This window comes from Lissotriton helveticus, chromosome 9 (assembly GCF_964261635.1).
Source record: "Lissotriton helveticus chromosome 9, aLisHel1.1, whole genome shotgun sequence".
In the NCBI taxonomy this organism is placed as follows: Eukaryota; Metazoa; Chordata; class Amphibia; order Caudata; family Salamandridae; genus Lissotriton; species Lissotriton helveticus.
Genome location: NC_136070.1, coordinates 785,031,409 through 785,055,867, shown reverse-complemented (window position 1 = coordinate 785,055,867; position 24,459 = coordinate 785,031,409). Strand labels below are relative to the sequence as shown.

At 42.5% G+C, this 24,459-nt stretch overlaps 1 protein-coding gene across 3 annotated transcripts in view; it reads right to left on the bottom strand.

Annotated features, from left to right (window-relative positions):
• Positions 1 to 24,459, bottom strand: part of SYMPK (symplekin scaffold protein) — a 1,116,254-nt gene that overhangs the window by 504,918 nt on the left and 586,877 nt on the right. The gene's annotated exons all lie outside the window — the stretch shown is intronic.

Genomic DNA, 24,459 nt, shown 5'->3' with positions numbered 1-24,459 from the left:
GGGATTTTAAAAAAGTTGGATTTCTGAGCTTAGCTACACTGGAGAAGAGGCTGGAATTTTATGAAATTACCAATAGAAACAGTTTCTTGTATGGTTAACCGTACAGAATTCTGCAACATGGGACCTAAATAGCAAAATGATCCCTTTCCATGGTAGATATAATGGAAGAAAAAAAGTATTTTCATGCAATTCAAGGTCACTAGTTAAATCTATAAATCTGGGTTACCATTTTCCAGTTCTGGACTTTCCTTTCAACAACTTCATGCATTTTGAAAGTAGTAGATTTGGTCCATTTCATATTAGCCCGAAAACAATGATTTGTGAAAGGAAACTCAAGTAGAACATGGTGCCCCTGATAACATGACATCATTAGGGAACATTACTATAACTGCAGATTTCCACTTTGTGTCATTTAGATTTGAATCAAGATTACGACAAGTAAAATAATGGCATCTCCACCTCCTTTCGAACTCGTAAGCTACAGTCAATGTACTAGGGTTTCACAGTCACTGGCCACCTTCGGATTACAAAAGCACAGGTGTATCATGTAGTATTCTTAAAGTACTTCTTTACCACCATTATATCTTTCATACATTCAGATGATTTGCCTAGAATTACAAGCAGTACACAGAAAGAGATAGGTAGACAATGCTTAACATATTGACACAGACTTGACAATTCAGAGTTCAGAAGTCGGAGAATACCTCTGTGACTTCTCTCCTGAAATCAAGGACAAAGCAATAACACTTTATAAATATAACTCGTTCATAATGTCGCTGAACTAAAAAGGCAAGTTAAAGCAGTATCTCAGCGCAACTTACCCACTTATTGAGTGCACTGGCAGACTGCCTTACAAAGTCCTTTTTGCCCTGACTAAGCCAAAGGGAGGAACAGGACCTCTTTGTGATGATGATATCTCTTACTCTGAAAGTACCAGAAACCCAGCTTCACTGGTGTCCAAAGCATAAACCATGGACCAGTTTTGTCTCTGTACATTCAGCAAGGTCTTTCAGCAAGGGAAGAGTGCTTTTGAAATAATTTTTTCAAAGAAAGAATATGGCTGATGCGGACTATGAATCACCTTGGGGGAAACAAACGTTGGTTCCACCAAGTAGCACAGCCGTCGAGGCTATGAATCCAATGTATCAACCCGTTTTATTAATCTTCACTTTAATCAATATTTTTCAATCCATTCTCATCTAATAGAAAGATGAAAATGGAAGAACGGATTGAAAAATATTGATTAAAATGAAGATTAATAAAACGGTTTAATTCATTGGATTCATAATAGCCTCGACGGCTGTGCTACTTGGTGGAACCAACGTTGGTAATCCCCCCCCCCCCCCCCCCCGTGATTTATACTTGCAGCGCATGAGACGAAGCACGGAACAAGTGTGCACACTTAGAAAGTGTTGAACGAATAACAAAGACTAAACAAGGATTATATAGAAAAACGTGATGCTTCTGGTGTGCATCTCATCACCCCACTTATCTTCTATGAATTTTTCGTCTCCACTTGATGAGATTGCACCCAAGATTAAAAGGATGTAATGAATATAGTGAATAGGAAAACAATGACTTATTTCACTCTGGACGATCTGGACAGGATTAGGGCCACAGTCATGTCGATTAGAATGAATTCAAGCTGCTTGTTAAAATTAGGTAAATGATTAATTTGAACTACTGTGACCGTTATGATGGCTTGTTATAATTCAGCATGAAATTATAGGAGAAGTCTGTAAAAGGCGTTATTGAGTCTTATTAACAGTAACACTGTTTTGGTGCCACGTAGGAATAGATAAACAATGAAAAATATCACCTTGTTAAGTTACGAAGCATAGTGCATTGTGGGATGTGTAGTTGAAAGGGAGAAGGGTATAGAGCTTCGAGTCTGTTGTTTAGTTTTGTTTTTAACCCTGATATAGGTAGTCAGCTTCACCTGGGGGTGGTTGAAGAGAGAGGGAAAGTAAAAAAATCTGGATCGCTCCGACAGAATCAGTTTAGGTTTATACATGACATGCAGGTCTTGGCGTGCTAAATGATTATAAGGAGAGGTAACGCTCCGAATAAAGAAATGAGGAGTACAGTAAAGAGACCGGTTGTCATGGTAAGCATAATTGCAGATGGGGCAGTTTGAACGCTGATGAAAATATGTTTTCAATCACCTTTAAGCTGGGAAAATACTGGTGGTGTACTATCTTTTTCTAAAGGGTTGAAAAGTGAGTTGGTATTACGTGAAAGATGGGAGTTGATTTGTTAGCTCTTAGGGTACCTCTGTCCAGTGTTTGGGTATGATTAAATTGTAACGTTCGAAATCATAATCGAGTATTATTAATGTCATGCATAAAAGTTGGATTTAGTCTCATGTGAAAATTTCATTTTCAGTCATGTTAAGAGCATTATTTTGTCAAAGCAGACGGACTAAATATTTATGTTAATTTCATACTTTTAGACGCCCCTGACGAAGGGAAAATTTTCCCGAAATGCATTGGGTTGTTATTAAATAAATCATGAAATGTGGAATGCTACCTGTGCTTTTGAAGTTTTTGGAAAGTAACAACGAACAGTGAATATGAATAAAACGAATCGAATAATATTAGATGAAAATGGAAGAATGGATTGAAAAATATTGATTAAAATGAAGATTAATAAAACGCTTTGATTCATTGGATTCATAGCCTCGACGGCTGTGCTACTAGGTGGAACCAACGTTGGTCCCCTCCCCCCCCCCCGTGATTTGTAATTGCAGCGCATGAGACAAAGTGCGGAACAAGTGTGCACGCTTAGAAAGTGTTGAACGAATAACAAAGACTAAACAGGGATTACATAGAAAAACGTGATGCTTCTGGTGTGCATCTCACCACCCCACTTATCTTCTGATGCTGACTATGGGCACCACTTAACGAACAGGTCAGGATGAGCAACATCATCTTGTTCTTAAATTTTTCATTTTTGTTCTAGAGTTTTTTTCATAACATTTACTCACTAGTCTAGCAGCTGAAAATGATGTCCCATCAACTTAGACACATTACATAGTATATTAATGAACTCCTTTATCAACCTTTCAGAAGCTAGAAAGTGTTGACATGGTTGTATTCAGTGCCTCGACAAGGATGTACCTGTAAAGACTGGTTGTTAGCCAATAACTAGTTTAATAAGAAAGCAACAAAATAGGATGATACCTTTTAGTTTCCCAACAGAACAAGCATTTCACTTTTTTGCACGTGCCCTCTAGTTTTCTTCATAGAATTGAAAATCATTCGTCCAGAATATAAAACTGGACAAATTCAATGATCTCAGGAAGGAACCTACACAGCTTACGGAGGCTAGGTTATTGTGGGCCTTCCAGTTATCCCTTGTTGGAAGCCATGAGTACATCCTGAATTTCATTTGTAATTACACAAACATGCTTGACTATCTACCAGTAGCATCCTATATACCTAGACCAACTACATCTTAGAAATCAGACCCTAGAAAACGGCAAAAAAGTTTAAACGCTTCATATGAGGTCCCACAATCCTGTTACTGCTGGGAGCCTTAAGATATTGTGTTTGACTTGTAACAAATACAGCCACTTCTGGCATTCTTTCCCTCCTGTAGGTCATAGCTGATGCTGGTCCAGGTACCTCCAGAGAAATATAATCCAACGTCCCAGCTCATACCTGTGCAAGATTATTTTTCATGGCAACAAGTGCTCCAAGATAATATAAACTTGCTGTCTGAATGCACATGATGAGTGTATTTGGGCCTACTTGGCTAAAGTTGAGGTGGTCGTCCCACCGTGCTGTCTAATAGAGAAAATTACAGTAGAACTACCGGTGAGCAATTAGTCTCAGACCATCAGAAAAAAGAGTAAATATCATCCTGACAGCTCTTGGTTTGAGCACCTTAATTTGAAGATGTACCTCCATCTCCATAGAATGGCTATTAGCTATCAGATCACGTAATGCTTTCTGTAGCCCAAGTGTAACCCTTTTTTTAGTCACTGTAACTGGACTGCCTGGTTCCTGGAAGTGAAGGTCCTTGGTTGAATTTTATTAGCTGTTCCACCAATACAGCACTTCTCTGATGCAAGGTTGTAACTGTACCACTCCCCGACTCCCAAAATACCGTTGTATTCAGGTCAAAGCCGATCTACTTTCACTACAGTCTCTACCAATAAAAATTTCAATGAGAAACATTACAGATGCGCCATGTCTTGACCCCTAGCAGAGAGTGCACATTCAATGTGGCTGTGGAAGTATGCTAACTTGTGTATCTGAATTTTTACAATCTTGCAAGGGTTTTAAAAACATGGATTTGCCAAATCGTTCCCTTAATAACAGAATCTCTCATGTTTTTTGGGCGTGATTTATTTTCATTTTAAGCTTACCCGTTAACACATACAATGCTTTGTAAAACATTTCTAGTGCCTGATGCTTTGGTGGGGCTATTAATTACAAGATGCCAAAAGAAAGGATAGATGCAGCAACCTGCCCTTCATTCACAAATGATCAGTCTCCAAGGCCACAGCTTTTATTGTTGGATTATAATGAGCCATTGCAGACATTACATTGAGTTGGGGCAGACTGGAGAAAATGGTGGGAGGGGGCCAAGCTAGGGAAGATGTAGAAAAAAGCATTGGAAAAGCGAAAAGGTCTCGCCTATGTGAGAGCTATTGACTTTGGCAATGTGTTTTAGCCAAATTGTATACCAGGGTGGCTGCTGTTCAGCATGGCTAAATGTTAATGGTGTAGTGTGGGTTGGGAAAGATTGGAGAGGGGGTAGATTGGAGTAGCGTGGAGTGGGGTAGACTGGGGTAGCGTGGAGTTTGGTAATTTGGTTTAGAGTAGTATGGAGTGGGGTACACTGGGGTAGCATGGAGTAGTGTAGATTGGTTTACAGTAGAGTGGATACGATTGGGGTAGATTGTAGTGAGGTGGGGAGAGTGGGGTGTGGGTTAGTGAAGTGGGGGGTTGGGGAAGGGTGGGGTGGGGGAAGAGTGGGGTGGGGGAAGAGTGGGGTGGGGGAAGAGTGGGGTGGGGGAAGAGTGGGGATGGTTGGGGAAGAGTGTAGTTGAGTGGTGGAAGGAATGGAGTAGATTTGGGTACATTGCCTTAGAAAGGAGTGGGGACTTGGTGGATTAGAATAGGGTAGACTGGAATAGAGTGGGGTAGGTTGGAGTGCAGTGGGATAAACTGGAGAGGACTTGGTGTACTTCTATAGATATACAAATCTTTATTCGGCAGTAACTCCGCCATGAAAGCGATGGTACATTAAGAACAGCATCAAATTCATTGTAAAAGATGTTAATTCATCGTGCAATAATCATTCAAAAGTCACCATCAATCTCCTGGTAATCTAAATAGTCTCAATCTTTAAAATAGCTCTTAATAGTACATTGAAATAGCATTAAATAATTACATAGATTCCTAATGCATAAATACAGTTATAAAATCTTAAAATGTCCTGTGCATTTACTTCAACTATCGCTCTTGCATAAAGCCATGGTAGCCCTCTCCATCTTAGTCAAATCTGGATTTCCTAGATCTTAACATAAACTAGTTGCAAGTGCAACAAGCATTTACAATGCAATGGTTTTGCCTTTGTTAAAGTTTGAGCTATTGGCAAAGCTTGTGACCATTTTTTTTTTAAACATGAATAAATGGCATTGTTATTTGCAATGCCACTAGCTTTATCTTTCACAAATGTCCCCCAACACATACCCACACAGAGCCCCACCACACACTGCGAGCCCCACCACACACACTGCGAGCCTCCCCTATACACTGCGAGCCACCCCCTACACAGAGAGCCCGCACACACCGAGAGCCTCTTCCACACACTGAAAGCCCCCCCTACACACTGAAAGCCCCCCCCACACACAGAGCCCCCCGCCCACACACAGAGAGCCCTCCCCTTGTTTGACAATGTACACTAAGCCGTAGAGTTTTATAAAGCTTTGGAGAGAGTTATTTGCAACTGTTCATTATAAAGAATATATTCCTTTCTAACTATACAATGGTGGACAATATATCTTATTGAAGCCACCCTCAGATGGACGCAGGCAGCTGCTTAGAAACTTTTTTAAACAACATACACAATGAGGTCAAGGTCTTAGAATGTGAGTGCATGTACTGTTGTAAAACACTAATAAGGCACATGTGGATGACACACAGAACCATGCATAGGCACAATATTGCACAGTGACTTTACTAGTTTAAATAACCCCATAACTTATGAAGAATATGAAGATTGATGTATAAAATGTTGCATGGATGAATGAATGTGTGAAAATGTGGGTGGATGATTGATGGGTGGATGGATAGAAATGTGGATGTCCAAAGGATGGATGTATGGATGGAAGGATGAAAGGGTGGATGGATGCAGGATGGATTGTTGAAAGTGTGGATGAATGGATGAAAGGATGCATGGAAGGATAAAAGGGTGGATGGAAGAAGGACGGATGGAAGAAAAGGTGGATGTATGGATGGATAAGGCTTCCTGTGTAATTACTGAAAGGCAGGGGTAGACATTAATTATTGAAATACACGTTTCACTGCAGCCTGTCATGCTTTGCTTGACAATGGAGGGTTTTTTGCATCACAAGCGAGCCAAGTATGCGCAAAGTTCTCTTAAACCAAATAATCGGTTTAACAGATACCAGCTTCTGGTGTAGCCAGATTAATATGCCATGTAATTTTCCTAGACCACTTTATATAGACGTTTGCAATTAAAACAAATTCGTTTTGTATTTTCTAAAAGGTAACATTGTAATAGGGCACATATGGATTTTATATGCTTACATGTACTTTTCGAAATTCATCAATATAGTATATAATCTTTACACATCAACACCATAAAAATGCACTTTCTAGAGTTCTGCAAATAATAAAACGTTAGAATGAAGTGTCACATCTGTTGTTGGTGGATCCGACACTGCGATAAGTCCTACCATTAATTAAAAGGACACGTTGTATTACTTTCTTAAATATGGTATAATTGGTCTAAGTACAGATGATTTAGTAAAAAAAGGGATGGACTCAAATTCTTGAATCAATATTGAATCAGTCGATTCCGCAGGTTTCCATTCCATTGTTTTGATTTTGCCTGCGACGGTATAAGACGGTAGCAACCTGTCATTCGAGACAGAAAATATCGTGTGCACTTTTAAATTGAGCAAACTCGAATACTGCGAAAGCCTATTTGTGTGTCTTCCTCAGCATTAACTGTGCCTCTCCACCCTCAACCCGTCCACGCCTAGGCAAGATTATGAGTTTTATCTTGTCCAGCACCCTTAGACACTCTCCTATCTCATGCCAGACACCGACACGGTCGTTTATACCTGCGTGGTAATCACGGACACAAAATCACCTGGTGGTCTATACTATATGCATAGGTTAGGGAGGACAGGAGTAGTGGCATAACTATTAACAAAGGGGTTAAATGGTGAATGAGGCGGGAAAAGGGCAATTCTGACAATTTGGTGTGTATTACAAAAATAAAACAAACTTTTCTTTATGACCAGTTATCAACAGAAAACAGGAGCAGTAATTTGACTCAAGGATTAGTAGGCCATGTGGTACAGCGGAAGACTAAAGTGTTTGAGCTACTTTTCGCTGTACCACATGGGCCAATTGACTTTGCAAGTATAAACATTGTCTGCTACGCACTAGTAAGCAAGTAGAAACGTTTTCTGCTACACACTAGTAACACACAAACTCTTCAGGACGGTGAATTAAAAAATAAAATTATATATATCACACCGGGATGTCTACCATCGCAAGCGAGAAATATCAATACGCCCCCGTGTTCACTGGGTAGTGCTCACCAAACACACTCGAGAGGTTTTCCTTTAACCTACTAGCAACGCTGTTCGGGAATACTCCACCTATTTCAATTTTAGTTGTGGGATTTAAGTGCACCCACAGATGTCAGCTACTACATCATGAAAAAAATGATGTTCCTCCACACCACTCCTTATCCACGGATATTTGAACTCGTGTTTAAATTTGGACGTGTATAGAAGGCCACACAAGTTGTATTGTTTGCCCCGCCGAAGGCTACACCTCTCACAATCCTCTATCAAGGCCACGGATATATATCCTTAGTACCCCACTGTAAATTTAATTGGCTTTAATTAAAGACACTCCGCTCTAATTAACTCTGAAACCCGAGCCTGCTCGGGGACGCCGCTGTCTGCTTTGATATTGTCAGTCCAGATGTCCTAATAAAACCCCCTCCTCCGCCCAAATCCCAGGCGCCGAACTAGAAACAAAATGCAAATGAAATGTAAAAGCTAAAGTAGCGCCGGCGGTGCCATCAAGAAAGGTACCTCTAAACTTCCCTCTTTTATGGCACTGCGAGAAGACCTCTCCGGGATAAGGGAATGCAAGCTGAGGAGCACAGATCTTTCACACTGTAACCCAACCTCCCTCCACCCACCAACATGTCCAGGACTAGGTAGGCCACGAGCAACCAATATTACCTCCCATAAGCAAAAGGCTCGCCTTTCAACCGTTTGTGACTTCACAAAGTCTATAGCGCCCCGACGAGTTAAGGATGTTATTAGTAATAATGGCCCTAAAATTCCTCAAACAGAAGGCGGAAATAAATCTCCCGGTGCCACAACACTCCACCGCCCTAGCACCCCAGCCTCAAACCACTAAAAGGCAGAGATTGCTTATTTAAAGGGTGATTTCACCACGCTTTGTCTAATAATGGTTCCAACAAGCAGCACGCTACAGAAAGTGTACACACATTAACGCATTGGCGCTATGTCCCTTCCACTACTCGTACAGGGGGGTCTCAAAACACGGCCGGCTACTATTGTTGTACTGCGCTTCCTTTGCATCGCTGACTCTTCTAGCGCCTAATAAATAATTAAAGCCTTAAAAGCAGGTCTAGGCTCCACAGCTCGTTTTCCCGGCGCGTGGAAGCGCAGCGGCAGAGCCGAGACGGTGAAAAGCGGCCCTAAGCGCTGCGCCCACCCAGCCCCCCTGCCTGCGCCCACCCAGCCCCCCTGCCTGCCCGGGAACCTTGTGCGAGCTGCGAAGGGCACACGAGGCTTCCTTCCGCGAAAGCTATTCCCACACTAAGCATTAGGGTGTTTTCCATGCTAATTGAGTCACTTAAAGCGCTTTCTAATTTAACTTTACAAAAAATAAAAAAAAGCCACACTGCGGCGATTTACATTTTTTTTTAGGATATTGAAATGAAGACGAAAAACCGCCGGGTGGTGAGGCCGCCCTGAGGGGGGCGGGAACGGCGCACGGATAGCGGGAGGGGGGGGGGGGTTAATTAACCCTTTGTGGGTTCTCCGTGCAGCGCTCATTGTAGCAAATAAGTTTCGGTGACACAACCTGGCTAACAACCCTGTTTCAATATGCACGAGGTAAACGGAGGGGGGGGCGGAAAGGCACGGAGAGCGGGAGGGGGGTCGGGAACGGCCACACACTGACAGCGGGAGGGGGAGGGGGGCGGGAACAGACACGGACAAAGCAATAAACAAAAAACAAAGCACTCACCTGGACATCTTCCGGCAGATCTCTTGCTTCCTGCTCTCCACTCCTCCTCCCGATGACGTGGTGGAGGCTCGGCCGGCTGGGCCAATCCCAGCGCGGCCCTGGCTGGAGGCGGACGGCTGCTTCTTTCGGCTGGCCGGCCTGAGGAGAGGGAGGGAAACGGGCTGCCACGGAGCGGGAGGGAGGGGCTATCGAGCGACTTTTGTGCAATCGTCCCGAGCAGGAAGGCAGAGGCAGGTGCCGGCAATGCCGGACCAGATTCGGGGGCGTTCCCGGCTTTCGGCTGACGTCGCGTGACGTAGCCAAAAGGGAAAAATTCTCGGGAACGCCCCCGAATCTGGTCTGGGATTGACAGACAGAGCCCTCTACCAATGGCTAGCCTCCATTTATGGAGCTAGCCAATGGGAGGAGGGGGCGGATACCCGACCCCACATAGAGATATCATTAGATTTTGCTAGCGCATGCGTACTTCGTACGCATTGCGTAGGCAAAACCTAAAAAGGCAACACATGCTTGCTTGAAGCCCATTTATTTTAAATAGGGTTTAAGAAATTGTCGTCTAGGATTGAAAAAATATCTGCATGAAACGATAAAATATAAAATATCCAGTGGAGACCTATTATCTCAGCCACAGGGCCCCCTGTCCTCAGTGCGTGCTACAAAACCAGGAGGGGAGGCAACTAAGTAGTGAAGCATATTAAATCTAAAATGGGTAATTAAAAAACGCTCATGAGGATTGGTTAGAATTGAGAGGTAAGGCTCCATATCTGGCGTTGATTTAACTAACGTGTGAGCTCTTACCGTAGGCTTTTTAAGTTCATTACCCTCACGCTCAACATTGTTTGTTCCAAAAAATAGATCTTTTATGAACTTTTTATCCACTCTCTTTACTTTCTCATAACTCATGAATATATCTGGTCTTCCAAGGGCACAAAATAAATCTTTCATATATCTTAGCCAAGTGATTTTCAATGCACGATCCATGGAAAGACAGTCAACAATTACTGCTTGATTAAAAGAAGCCTCTTTTTTGGACCATCCATTTACCCAGCAGAGCAGAGGTTTAACTGCAACTAAGTCTGTGATATATTTGACCCCCAGTTCCTCGTGTACAGCGTATGTGGATGTTACCTGTGGCACTTTCAGAATCCGTCCTAAAAATGTATTTTGGGTGGTTTGTAATTTTTCAACTGCCTTATAACCTTATTGTGCCACCCTCAGGGGCCCTGTATCCTGGCACCCACATGCTGCCTTTGCAGGCTGAGTGCCTAAGTACAGAACTAAACCAAGAGTCGACATGGCACACATCCCAGTGTGCCATGTCCACAGAACCCACTGCCCTGGCATATTTCAGTCACCCCTCTAGCTGGGTGCACTATGCCAGAGGTGTGGGCACAGGTGCATGAGCCCTGTGCCCCTACAGTACCCAGGGCCATTCCTGGGCACTGTAAGTGCAGTGATGCCATTAAGAGTATATGGTGCTGGGAGGTTGTCATTACGAACTCCACAGCACCATAATGGCTACACTGAAGACTGACAAGTTTGGTACCAAACTTCTCAGCACATTAAACCCGCACTGATGCCAGTGTGGGATTTAATGGAAAATGCACCATAGGGCATCTTAGAGATACCCTCTGAAATCCTAACCTACAATCCACGTCTGGGCTGAGTGGCTGCAGAGGTTGCCACTCAGCAGACATGTTGCTGGACCCCTGGGTGGAGAGCCTTTTGGGCAAGATGGCGGCGGCTTGTTAGACGCTGTGAGGCAGCTCCCAAGCCAGCACTTCGAAAGAAGCAGTATAGAGAAGGAGAATCGAAAAATGCCTCGCTAATAATAAGTAACAATTGAAAGTGAGGCACTTACCCTATTTCTTGCTGCAGTTGAGGTTGTTAATGCCCAAATGGCGAACCTGGCGTGATGTCCGAGATCAGAGTTGAGGATCAGCTGGACCCGAGTGCATTACAGCAGCGTTTCTCGTTCTGCACTTCCTTGATCGGTGTGCTTGTTCTGCGGTTCATAGCCCGCCTGCAGAGCAGTGGAGGAGCTGAGCGAGCTACACAAGTGAGACGGGACGGGCCCCCGGAGTTAAAACAACCGGCTCGGCTCACGGTCACAGCTCCACCTCTACTGAGTCCCTCCTGCATCTTCTGCGGTATGGCGCCGAAAAACGCCGCTGCTGTAGCCGCTGCTGCAGCCAAGACGAGGGCAGCAAAGCAGGCTCTTCTTCGGGACAGGGAGCTAACTACAAAACGAGGCGGTACACGTCTGGAGGGCAGCAGTGACCTTACCGACCTCGATGCGGGAGCAGGAGCTGGTAAATCGGCAAAAGCTTCGAGACAACAGCCGAGCACACCTATTGCTCGTCCTTCTGTGATTGATTTGCTCCGGAAAACTCCCGCTTCAATGTCTGCTCCGGTCCTGATCCTGGCTCCTACACCACAAAACCCAGCAGTTCTGCCGATAACCGAGGCTATCCTGAGAGTCAACTCAAGGTCTACAGTGGCATCTAGTGGGCAAAGAGAAAACTGCATAACCAAGGAAAAAGAGAATAGGAATATTAGCGTAAATATTCCATTAACTACAGGAGAGGATTCCTCAGTGAAATGTATGGAGCCTACAGTCGTGGTGGCAGGAATATTAGATCCTAAGGCTGGGGCGGATTCAGACGCAGAAATACAAGGTATGGAAAATCTTTCCTTGTGTGAAACTCCTGTTTTTTCTACTGTTACGTTAACTTCTTTAACTTCAGTGACACAGACCAGTCCAGCAGGCGTATCAGCATCAGCGCCAGTAACAGAAACAGGACTAGAAACTACACCAACAGCCCATGAAGCCCCAAAGACTGTAGTTGTGCAGGAAATACTGCAAAATCAATCATCAAGCAATGCCCTAGAGAGTGATCTCGGGACATCAGATTTTAGAGAGATCACAAAAAATCTGGGCGACTTGCTGGAGGTCACTGATGGCAAGGAGAGGAGTGACAGAGATGCGATAACTTCCGACCCTACCGACCCTACCGACACTGATAGGGATCCATCAGACTTTTATTCATTATCGGAAGGGATAGAAGATGCAAGATGGTCAGATGACTCTGAACTGGAAATCGAAACTAACACTGGCTCCGAGTCGGAAAGTGACCAAGAGACGAGAACGGTAGAATCCAGGGAAAATAAAAGGACTATTATACGGAAGAAAAGGGCCCAGGGGCTGACGTGGGATTACTCCCCTTCGATCGCATTGGGGTCTCAAGAACATGCCACCGGCCCTCATCCAACTCAACGGAGCTCTACACACCAACAGGATGCCACGCTCTCCACAGTAATGGATACAGTCCTCCAGGCTATCGCCTCACATCGAGAAGAGACATCAAGGGATGGACGCAAAGCACAATTAGCGCTACATAAGGTTCAGGGTGTAGTGCGTAATTTGTCAAGATCTGTTAATACCTTCAACACCAGAATGACAGAGATGGAAGAACGAATAGTCATTAACGAGGCGGAGGCCACAGCCACACAGGAAAAAGTAGAATTTCATGAAGCAGAATTAAGCGATGTCAGATGGAAGCTCGAGGACATGGAAAATCGCCTACGGCGTAACAACCTGCGCGTCCTTGGAATACCAGAAAATATTGAAGGTTCCGATATCCGAGCCTTCATCATCCAACTCTTTAAAGACACCCTTCCAGAACTCTCTTCATGGAATTGGGAGCTTGAAGTGCAACGAGTACATAGAACTCCAATCACTTTGAAACCCACTGGAAAGCAGGGGGGTTATCCACGAGCAGTCCTTGTATTTTTTGGAAACTTTCTTCTCCGGCAAGCCATCTCAGAAAAAGCCAGGCCAGAAGCACGCAGGACCAGGGACTCCATTTCCTATTTTGTAAGACCTGATTTCTGCCACACGACGGTGGAAAGGAGGTGGCGTTTGCGGCAACTTATTAAACCCTTTATGGAGAAGAAAGCACAAGTCTACTTAAATAATCCAGCCAAACTGAAAGTGATATACAATGGCCAGACTAAATTTTTTACTTCTGAAATCAAAGCGAAAGAATTTTTAGATAGTCTCACTTAATGATTCACTAGTGATAAAACTAGAATAGATGGCTTTTTTTAGTAGCCATTGGATGAGAAAAAGAGAAAACAGAGAATTCGGATGCGGGATTTCAGTTAGTCTAGATGAATATAGAGAGCGTATTGGACAGTACTGAAACTCCATATGGATATACTAGAATAATTTGCCTCTATATGTCTCTCTATATTTTCTTCTTTTCTGTGTTCATTTTTAGTCTGGGCCTGGCTTGGGAGTGTCTCTCCATCACCAAAGACTCTTATAGAGTCTAATTGCCTCACATTGCGGGTGGGGGAGGGTGGTGGGTGGGTTGCAGGGGTTTGGAGGGAGTGGGAGGAGGAGGGGGAGGGTAAAAGGGGGGGAGAAAAAACTGTAAAAATGAGTGTGATCTGTGGTATAAGAAACCTCAAAGAAGTTTTGGCGATTCTAATTTCTTTAAATAACTGGAGTACTTTACCATGTATTTTGATTAACCTAAACAGGGAGAGGAATGTCAATTTGTATAATGAACTTAAAGTAGGATGGTGGTGGTACAGGTACAAAATATATTATAGAGATGGTACTGGTTCAATTGGAAACAAATTTGAATGGGGAGAGTAAAATTGCGATGTTGGAATATAGCAGGTCTTAAAGATGGGAGAAAAGGGGCCCAACTCTTTCAACTGTTACGTCAAGACCCTGTTGACATCCTCTGTATTCAGGAGACCCACATAGCTGGCTGTGATAAAAATTTGTTAAAAATTCCTGGGTTTAATTTGTTAGGAGCAACAACACAAACGTCTAAAACACGGGGGGTCGCCATCCTAGCAAGACCCGGAATGGGGAGTCCTAGACGCCAACTTGTCGACAAGCATGGCAGGTGGGCTGTGGTTCAATTAGAATCAGATATAACCATTTGCTCACTTTATGGTTCTAATTTGGATGACCCACAACTCTTTATTGAACTAGAACTGGAATTGTCCTCCTGGGTCGGCCCACTAATTCTGTGTGGGGATTTTAATATAAATATCGAAAAATTAGTAACTAATCGACTCCCACAGAATTATAGTGGCTGTAAACCCAAAGTTTATAAGGCAGTATCCCATCTGATGGACAGTCACGACTTATTTGACGTTTGGGATATGTTGAAGCATAATGCAAACGCCTTTACCTATTATTCTTATCCCCACAACAAGTATGTTCGGTTAGACTACATTATGACATCATTACACAAGACAGCCTTAATAAACATAATTAAATCCCCCAAAACCATCTCTGACCACAACGCACTAACACTAACTTTTGAACTGGATAGTTTTAACAGACCTAATATCCAATGGTCATTTGACCGAAAGCTTCTTACTAACCCAGACTATATTAATCATATTACACTATACGCTCAATCTTTCTTCGATAATAACCAATACAGTGCACCCAGATTCAGTGTATGGGACTGTTTTAAGGCAGTAATCAGGGGAGAGACGATAGCGTTTGTAGCAAACCAAAAGAAAACTCAAGATAGTATTAATAAACAACTAAACGTAGAACTCACCAATTTGGGAATAGTGCATGCCAAACAAATCCAGCAAGGAATATCAACCGCCGATACACTACAAAAATTACTGATCCTTAAAACAGAAATTAATAGCTCGCTAACTCAAAAAGCAGCAGAAATATATCAAGCGAACAGAGCTAGAATCTATGAAGCAGGGGAAAAAGTAGGGAAGCAATTAGCTCTCAAAACTAGACAAAAGCAAACATATAATAGGATAAAGAATATCGAATATGAGGGTCAACAACATACCTCCCCTCAAGATATTGTAGAAGTGTTTCGAAAATACTATCAAAAACTATATCAAAATGAGAATGAACACCTATCTACAAGAGATATGAAAATCTTTCTTAGAGAGTGGTTACCGGAACCAGGGATGTCTAGAATACTCGATCGAGTTGATAGAGAAGAACTGGAGAAAGAAATCACAATGGAAGAACTAGAAAATGCACTATCAGATCTGTTGAGAAAAAACCCGGGGGACGGTGGTCTTCTTGCACAGCTTCATATACACCGGGCAGACCTAAAAAAACTGAAATGGACAGTCAAAAGATCCAACGAGGATGACTTTTGGGCCAAACTTCATTACGATTGTAAGGGAAATAACAGCGCCCAGTTTTGGTCCACAATAAACAAAATGTTAAATCCGAAAAATTGTGGAATAACATCCCACATAACCAAAACCGTGTGGGAATCTTTTTTAGACATACATTTCAACCAACAGGTCGCTATAATAAGAAAGCCCCATGTTCCAATAGAGGTCCAACCCTCACAAATAACATGTGAACTCAAATTTGGAACCACTGCCGCCTTACTTAAGAAACTAATCTCCAAAGGAAGAAAAGATGGTGCAGCAGGGCCAAACGGAATTCCTCCGGCCCTCTTTAAAATGGAGCCGGAATATTGGTCAGAAACGTTGACTCCCCTCTACATGTCTGTTAGCCACTCGGGGTGCCTTCCTGACTCATGGAGGGGCTCTACCATTTCTCCAATATTTAAGGCGGGGGACAGGGCTTCACCAAAAAACTACCGCCTGATAGCACTCTTGGACATTGAGGCGAAATACTTCGCGGGGCTTTTACTGACCGAGCTGCGCGAATGGGCAACAAACCGTAACCTAATCCCATCTAGCCAAACAGGATTCTGTAGAGACACGGGAACAACAACAAATCTGCTGGCAATTTCGCTACTTATCGACAAGGCAAGGGTGACCAAACAGTCTCTTCACCTTTGCTTTGTGGACTTCAAGGCGGCTTTCGACAATGTCAACCGGGGAAGCCTTTGGAGAAAACTGGCCTCCTGGGGGATCCCTGCGCCTCTACTAAACCTTCTGATCGAACTGCACACCAACACGTGGGTTCAGGTAAAGCTCGGGAATGGCACTCACCTCTCCAGACGCATTCCGACTACAAAAGGTCTAAAGCAAGGGTGCGTATTAGCGCCCACCCTTTTTAATCTGTTTACAGCCGACCTGCCACCTGCTTTAGAGGCTTGCAATGCGCACGCACCGCGCTTGGGGGGCAAAGCCCTACCCAGCATATCCTATGCAGATGACGTGGTCCTGGTCAGCCACACGAAAGTAGGTCTCCAGAATCTTATCAATACGCTGCACGGATACGCCGAAGCTAACCTACTAGAAGTAAACATCGATAAGACCAAAGTTTTGTCTATATCTAGGAATAAAAAGCCGCACACATGGTTCATTGGAACGAAGGTTGTCGCAAATTGCTCGGATTACAAATACTTGGGAATCTTAGTTGACAAAGGTGGTCGTTTTTCAAATCAACTAGAAGCCATCAAGAGGAAAGGTATGTTGATAGCTATGACGCTTAAACAGCTAAAGTCAAACCTGAACGGTCCTTCTCTTCTGCCAATGCTCCGCGTGGCCCAAGCTAAGATAGAGTCATCTATCACGTATGGCAGTGAGGCTCTAAGAGGTACAGACGCAAAACTGTTGGACATAATCATTGCAAAGGCCTACAGACTGCTCTTTAACCTGCCAACCTACACCTCACAAGCCCAGATCCGGTTAGAATTTGGACTGACTTGCCAAATGCTTGCAAGAAGAGGGGCATATTTAAAGTGTTGGCATAAAATAAAGAATTCACCAGCAAATACATTGAACCACCAGCTCTGGCAAGACTTGAGCAGCTTCTCTAAATCATCGGCGAAAGCATATTTGGAGGACTCCCTGGCCGTCACAGGTCTGAAAGATTTATGGGAAACCCCACTATCGCACGCGCAATTCAAGCGTGTAGTAAACAGGAGTATAAAAAGACATTCGCATGTGGAAGACAAAGCCATCTTCTCCCACAGGCGTCACGCCTGGATGACACTGTGCACATACAAATCACCGGGGCTACAAGCTTACTTCGGTCTGGGGTATGGCAGGAAAACTAAAGCAGCTTTTTTAAAACACAGGCTTGGAATCCTACCAGTCATACCACATCTTCAACCATGGCTGAGACGGAACTGTGGGTCAAAATGTAGGCTGTGTGGTGAAGGTAATGAAAATTTTGAACATATGCTATGCACCTGCTTGGGGCTGAAAGAGGAAAGAGTAGCCCTGCTAAAAACCGGTTTTAATGAACGAAGAATTCGCACACGTAGACAAGCAGTTCTCGCTTGTTTTGACCCAGATCTTCCACAACTAAATGGGAAGCTGGTGAAATTCTTGAAACTAGTGGAGCTGAAACTAACAAACTATGAATTCGCCCCTGATCAGACCTCTGGAACTATGGTCAAGACATGATGCAATGAACATTGTTGACCTCCCACATGACATTGATTTTTATCATTACAATTTTTAAAACTAAAGTTTACTGTTTTTAACTTTTTCTTTTTAATTTTCATCCGAGGATATGTGTTTTAATGTATTTTTGTATTGGTTTTAATTAACCTAAAACAATAAAGTTTACTTACTTACTTACTATCAGATCTAGCTAATGGGAAGGCGGCTGGGCCCGACAAGATCCCATTAGAACTATATAAATTGTTGGGTAAACAGATACTACCCTACTTATTGGATCTGTTTCTAGGGGTACAACATCACTCCGCTACACCAGAGTCATGGAAGCACACCAATATAGCGATATTTCCTAAAAAAGGTTTTTATGGGAAATTATGAAATTTAACAACTTCGGCCCTGGCTTTATTAAAGCCCTGAAAGCTCTATATATCAACCCTCGGGCTAAATTATATATTGAGGGTTTTGAGTCAAAGTTTGTAGAGGTACAAAGAGGTACTAGGCAGGGATGTCCCTGTTCCCCGATATTATTTGCCCTAGTAATTAATCCTTTAATTTTAAAGCTTCTTAACTCCCCTCAAATTCAACCAGTTAAGGTGGATCCGTATTCTACTAAAATATTGGCATACGCCGACGATATTGCTGTGCTCACAACCAAACCAGCAGACGCAGTAGCTGAAATAGAGCAAATAACTCAAAATTTCGGACTCCACTCTGGCTATTCACTCAACAGAGATAAAACCATGGTTTTATGTACAAGCAACATCATATACGACAGTCCCTATAAAGTTAAAAACGCAATATATCTGGGTGTAAATATCTCTCCTGAGATAAAAGAAATTAACCGGCTTAATTATGATCCTCTGATCAATTCAATAAAAACAGATTTGAAGAGGGTAGATAACTTGCACCTTTCAATAATAGGGAGAGCAAATTATATTAAAATGAGTATATTTCCTAGAATACTCTATCTATTCCGGGCTATTCCATTGATGGCTGAAGGTACCACTGTTAACATTTTTGACTCAACCATATCTAAATTTATTTGGAATTATGGTAAAATAAGGAGAGCATTACCAGCTTTAACTCTTCCCCTACATAGAGGCGGCCTAGGTATCCCGAATTTGACATTCTATCTCTGGGCAACACTACTCCAACAAATGGGCCTGCTCTTCAAAGTGAAACCTTCCAACTTACCCATCATAGATTCTTATATCCCCTCTATTTTCGAACTTGGACTAGGAGATAAATGCCGAGGGCTATTTTTGAAACAGCTCGAAGCATCATATTATAAAAAGACCAAGTTCAAGGTAATCGAAGATGCATGGAAAGTCTGGAAACTTGCCTCCAAACAACTAGGCATACCGAAAATAACAAGGTATACCTCTCTCTGGCACAGCAAGATCATATCATCATCTCTAATAGACACTGTCTCCAGGAGATGGGAGAATTCAGGCATATATACACTTGGCCACTTTTTCGGGCAGAATGTTGCTCCATCTTTTGAGGGACTACAACAGAGATCTGATATACCAACTACAGATTATTTAAAATATTTTCAAGTATATAACAACATTTGTAACTTTAAATCTACTATTAATTTAGATAGTTTTAATTTTTTTTCTATTATAGGGAAACGAGCTACTAGAATAGGTACTCTATATGATTTATTTTTCCAATCTTTTAATGATGACTTAGATAGTGTTGAGAGATCCTGGGCACAAAAACTTGGCAACCCAGATGTAGATATTAATTATTCTATAACTCTTTACACAACATTATTTTTAGCACCTAACCTTAAAGCGCAATACTTTAAAACTATCTACAACCTTTATTTTACTCCGGCTAAACTCTTCACCTGGGGTATGCGAGTAGACGACTGCTGCCCCAGATGTAGACAGGGACAAGCAAATTTAATCCACATGTTTGCCGAATGTCCGAAACTAGATAACCTACAAACAATGATTGGAGGATTTTGGACTCAAGTTTTCGGGCGGAATCTCAGATCCTCCGCTACTCTATATCTTCTAGGTCACGACGAATCCTTAGGTTACAGCTTAGAGGAACAGAGGATTGTCTTTTTGGGTACTGCCGTCTTTCGTATTATTCTTGCGGCATGCTGGAAAGATCCCAATGTACCCACCTTTCAGATGTGGCTTTGTCGATATCTTGCCACTTATAAGCAGGAGATAGCTATATATCGCACAAGGGGTAGGAAAACTAGAGCCCGGGGCACCCAGATCTGGGCCCCAATTTCTAATTGGTACTCCAATGTAAGATCCCCCCCCCCCCTGATATGAGAAGGGCCGACATGGGCTGACATGGTAAAGACGAGGCAAACTGTGTAAATTATAATTGTCCTTCTCCCTCATTTTCTTCTATTTTTCTTCCGTAAGTATCTTGTTCGTAATAATTTTTCGGATGTATTATTGCTTTATTAGGAATTTATTATTTTTTGTAAAGAAAATGTTTTTTTGAATACTACAGATCATGCTCAATAAAAAAAAAAAAAAAAAAAAAAGATAATATAAACTTGCTGTCTGAATGCACATGATGAGTGTATTTGGGCCTACTTGGCTAAAGTTGAGGAGGTCGTCCCACCGTGCTGTCTAATAGAGAAAATTACAGTAGAACTGCCGGTGAGCAATTAGTCTCAGACCATCAGAAAAAAGAGTAAATATCATCCTGACAGCTCTTGGTTTGAGCACCTTAATTTGAAGATGTCCCTCCATCTCCATAGAATGGCTATTAGCTATCAGATCACGTAATGCTTTCTGTAGCCCAAGTGTAACCCTTTTTTTAGTCACTGTAACTAGACTGCCTGGTTCCTGGAAGTGAAGGTCCTTGGTTGAATTTTATTAGTTGTTCCACCAATACAGCACTTCTCTGATGCAAGGTTGTAACTGTACCACTCCCTGACTCCCAAAATACCGTTGTATTCAGGTCAAAGCCGATCTACTTTCACTACAGTCTCTACCAATAAAAATTTCAATGAGAAACATTACAGATGCGCCATGTCTTGACCCCTAGCAGAGAGTGCACATTCAATGTGGCTGTGGAAGTATGCTAACTTGTGTATCTGAATTTTTACAATCTTGCAAGGGTTTTAAAAACATGGATTTACCAAATCGTTCCTCTAATAACAAAATCTCTCATGTTTTTTGGGCGTGATTTATTTTCATTTTAAGCTTACCCGTTAACACATACAATGCTTTGTAAAACATTTCTAGTGCCTGATGCTTTGGTGGGGCTATTAATTACAAGATGCCAAAAGAAAGGATAGATGCAGCAACCTGCCCTTCATTCACAAATGATCAGTCTCCAAGGCCACAGCTTTTATTGTTGGATTATAATGAGCCATTGCAGACATTACATTGAGTTGGGGCAGACTGGAGAAAATGGTGGGAGGGGGCCAAGCTAGAGAAGATGTAGAAAAAAGCATTGGAAAAACGAAAAGGTCTCGCCTATGTGAGAGCTATTGACTTTGGCAATGTGTTTTAGCCAAATTGTATACCAGGGTGGCTGCTGTTCAGCATGGCTAAATGTTAATGGTGTAGTGTGGGTTGGGAAAGATTGGAGAGGGGGTAGATTGGAGTAGCGTGGAGTGGGGTAGACTGGGGTAGCGTGGAGTTTGGTAATTTGGTTTAGAGTAGTATGGAGTGGGGTACACTGGGGTAGCATGGAGTAGTGTAGATTGGTTTACAGTAGAGTGGATACGATTGGGGTAGATTGTAGTGAGGTGGGGAGAGTGGGGTGTGGGTTAGTGAAGTGGGGGGTTGGGGAAGGGTGGGGTGGGGGAAGGGTGGGGTGGGGGAAGAGTGGGGTGGGGGAAGAGTGGGGTGGGGGAAGAGTGGGGTGGGGGAAGAGTGGGGTGGGGGAAGAGTGGGGTGGGGGAAGAGTGGGGTGGGGGAAGAGTGGGGTGGGGGAAGAGTGGGGATGGTTGGGGAAGAGTGTAGTTGAGTGGTGGAAGGAATGGAGTAGATTTGGGTACATTGCCTTAGAAAGGAGTTCGGTAGATCGGGGTAGATTCGAATTGGTTAGATTGGGTAAGAGTCGAGTAGAGCAGATTGGAGTGGAGTGGGGACTTGGTGGATTAGAATAGGGTAGACTGGAATAGAGTGGGGTAGGTTGGAGTGCAGTGGGATAAACTGGAGAGGACTTGGTGTACTTCTATAGATATACAAATCTTTATTCGGCAGTAACTCCGCCGTGAAAGCGATGGTACATTAAGAACAGCATCAAATTCATTGAAAAAGATGTTAATTCATCGTGCAATAATCATTCAAAAGTCACCATCAATCTCCTGGTAATCTAAATAGTCTCAATCTTTAAAATAGCTCTTAATAGTACATTGAAATAGCATTAAATAATTACAGATTCCTAATGCATAAATACAGTTATAAAATCTTAAAATGTCCCTGTGCATTTACTTCAACTATCGCTCTTGCATAAAGCCATGGTAGCCCTCTCCATCTTAGTCAAATCTGGATTTCCTAGATCTTAACATAAACTAGTTGCAAGTGCAAAAAGGCAACACATGCTTGCTTGAAGCCCATTTATTTTAAATAGGGTTTAAGAAATTGTCGTCTAGGATTGAAAAAATATCTGCATGAAACGATAAAATATAAAATATCCAGTGGAGACCTATTATCTCAGCCACAGGGCCCCCTGTCCTCAGTGTGTGCTACAAAACCAGGAGGGGAAGCAACTAAGTAGTGAAGCATATTAAATCTAAAATGGGTAATTAAAAAACGCTCATGAGGATTGGTTAAAATTGAGAGGTAAGGCTCCATATCTGGCGTTGATTTAACTAACGTGTGAGCTCTTACCGTAGGCTTTTTAAGTTCATTACCCTCACGCTCAACATTGTTTGTTCCAAAAAATAGATCTTTTATGAACTTTTTATCCACTCTCTTTACTTTCTCATAACTCATGAATATATCTGGTCTTCCAAGGGCACAAAATAAATCTTTCATATATCTTAGCCAAGTGATTTTCAATGCACGATCCATGGAAAGAGAGTCAACAATTACTGCTTGATTAAAAGAAGCCTCTTTTTTGGACCATCCATTTACCCAGCAGAGCAGAGGTTTAACTGCAACTAAGTCTGTGATATATTTGACCCCCAGTTCCTCGTGTACAGCGTATGTGGATGTTCCCTGTGGCACTTTCCGAATCCGTCCTAAAAATGTATTTTGGGTGGTTTGTAATTTTTCAACTGCCTTATAACCCCAGATCTCACTTCCATACTTGGCTTTAGAAAAACAAAATGCCCGATATAATTTTAAGTGTTTAGAAAAACTAGGGAACCAATAGGTAAATAAGGACCCTGGGTGTCAACTTTATATTAGTAACAATGGTCCTTAAAAAACATTCATAGAAAAAAAGTTAAATATAGACCGAGATTAGTACTATATTCTGCCGTGTCCAGCCGGACACATAATTTAATCTATCAAGTAAATGTTTCAACATTATGATGAGCAACCAACAATAGAGTGGGACGAAGTCCTGCATCCAGTACATGAAACAAAAGACAAATACACATAAACAGTAAGGATTTCAGGCAAAGAGCAAGGGGTCTTTGAGTCAACAAAAATACATGACAAGCTATCCATAACAGTATTCACACTAATGTAACACAATGGTTTTTGCGTGTCAACTATTCCATAGGTCGACGACATTTCGATCCTTTTTAGAGAGATAGTGGGATCATCATCAGGACGGTGTTATTACATGCCTGAATTGAAAGAGTAGAATGCGGAGAAAGAGGGGGAAATAAGAGGCAGAACAATCTGTTGTGAGAAAGGAGCAATTTCTCGAGAGAACGTGGAGCTTGCATTAGAGACCACTGATCACAGAGGAAACCATACAAAAATGCGTATTCGGCGGAAACCATGCAAAAATGGCCATTACATTTGCAGAGACATACAGTTTTACTGCACACTAAAGATAATGTGTGGAAATATCATCAAGTGTATTGATCGTGTTAAAACATTTGTTTCCACCACACTTCATAATTACAAAAATAAAAAATGCTCTTATTTCTACTATTCTCCTTCCAATATATTCTGAAATAGCACAGTTCATTCTTCTTGTATGCTAGTAAAGATAGCATCCAACAGCCTGTCCTATCGCATTGGTCCTCAGTAGGATGGATTATCACATACATTACTCACTTTAAACTCAGCAAAAGAAAAGTAAACACCAAGTTCCCTCGAATTACAAAGCCTGCCATTTGACCTCTGTATTTGAATGCGCATCAAATGAGAAGATGAGAACAAGATATAAAGGCCTGTGGCCTGTTTACAGATAGCGAGTACTCACAGGAAAGACAAAGTCATGCTGGACAGCCTAAAACAACAAGCAAACACAGCTAGCTAGGAAAGATGCACTCTGTAGAGTGGCTCAACAAAAATAAACAAATAGGTCCCAAAAGTGCGAGCAGTGTAAGGACACAAGTACTTGTGCCATGCTCTAATGGAGGGTCACATACAAAAAGAGGGAAGTGCTGACTGTAGAACTGACCAGCAAGAAGCAAGCATTCGAGAGTGGCTTTGAAGCCTACCAATGTGGCAAGTAATTGGAGGGCTCCAAGCTCACTAACAGTAAA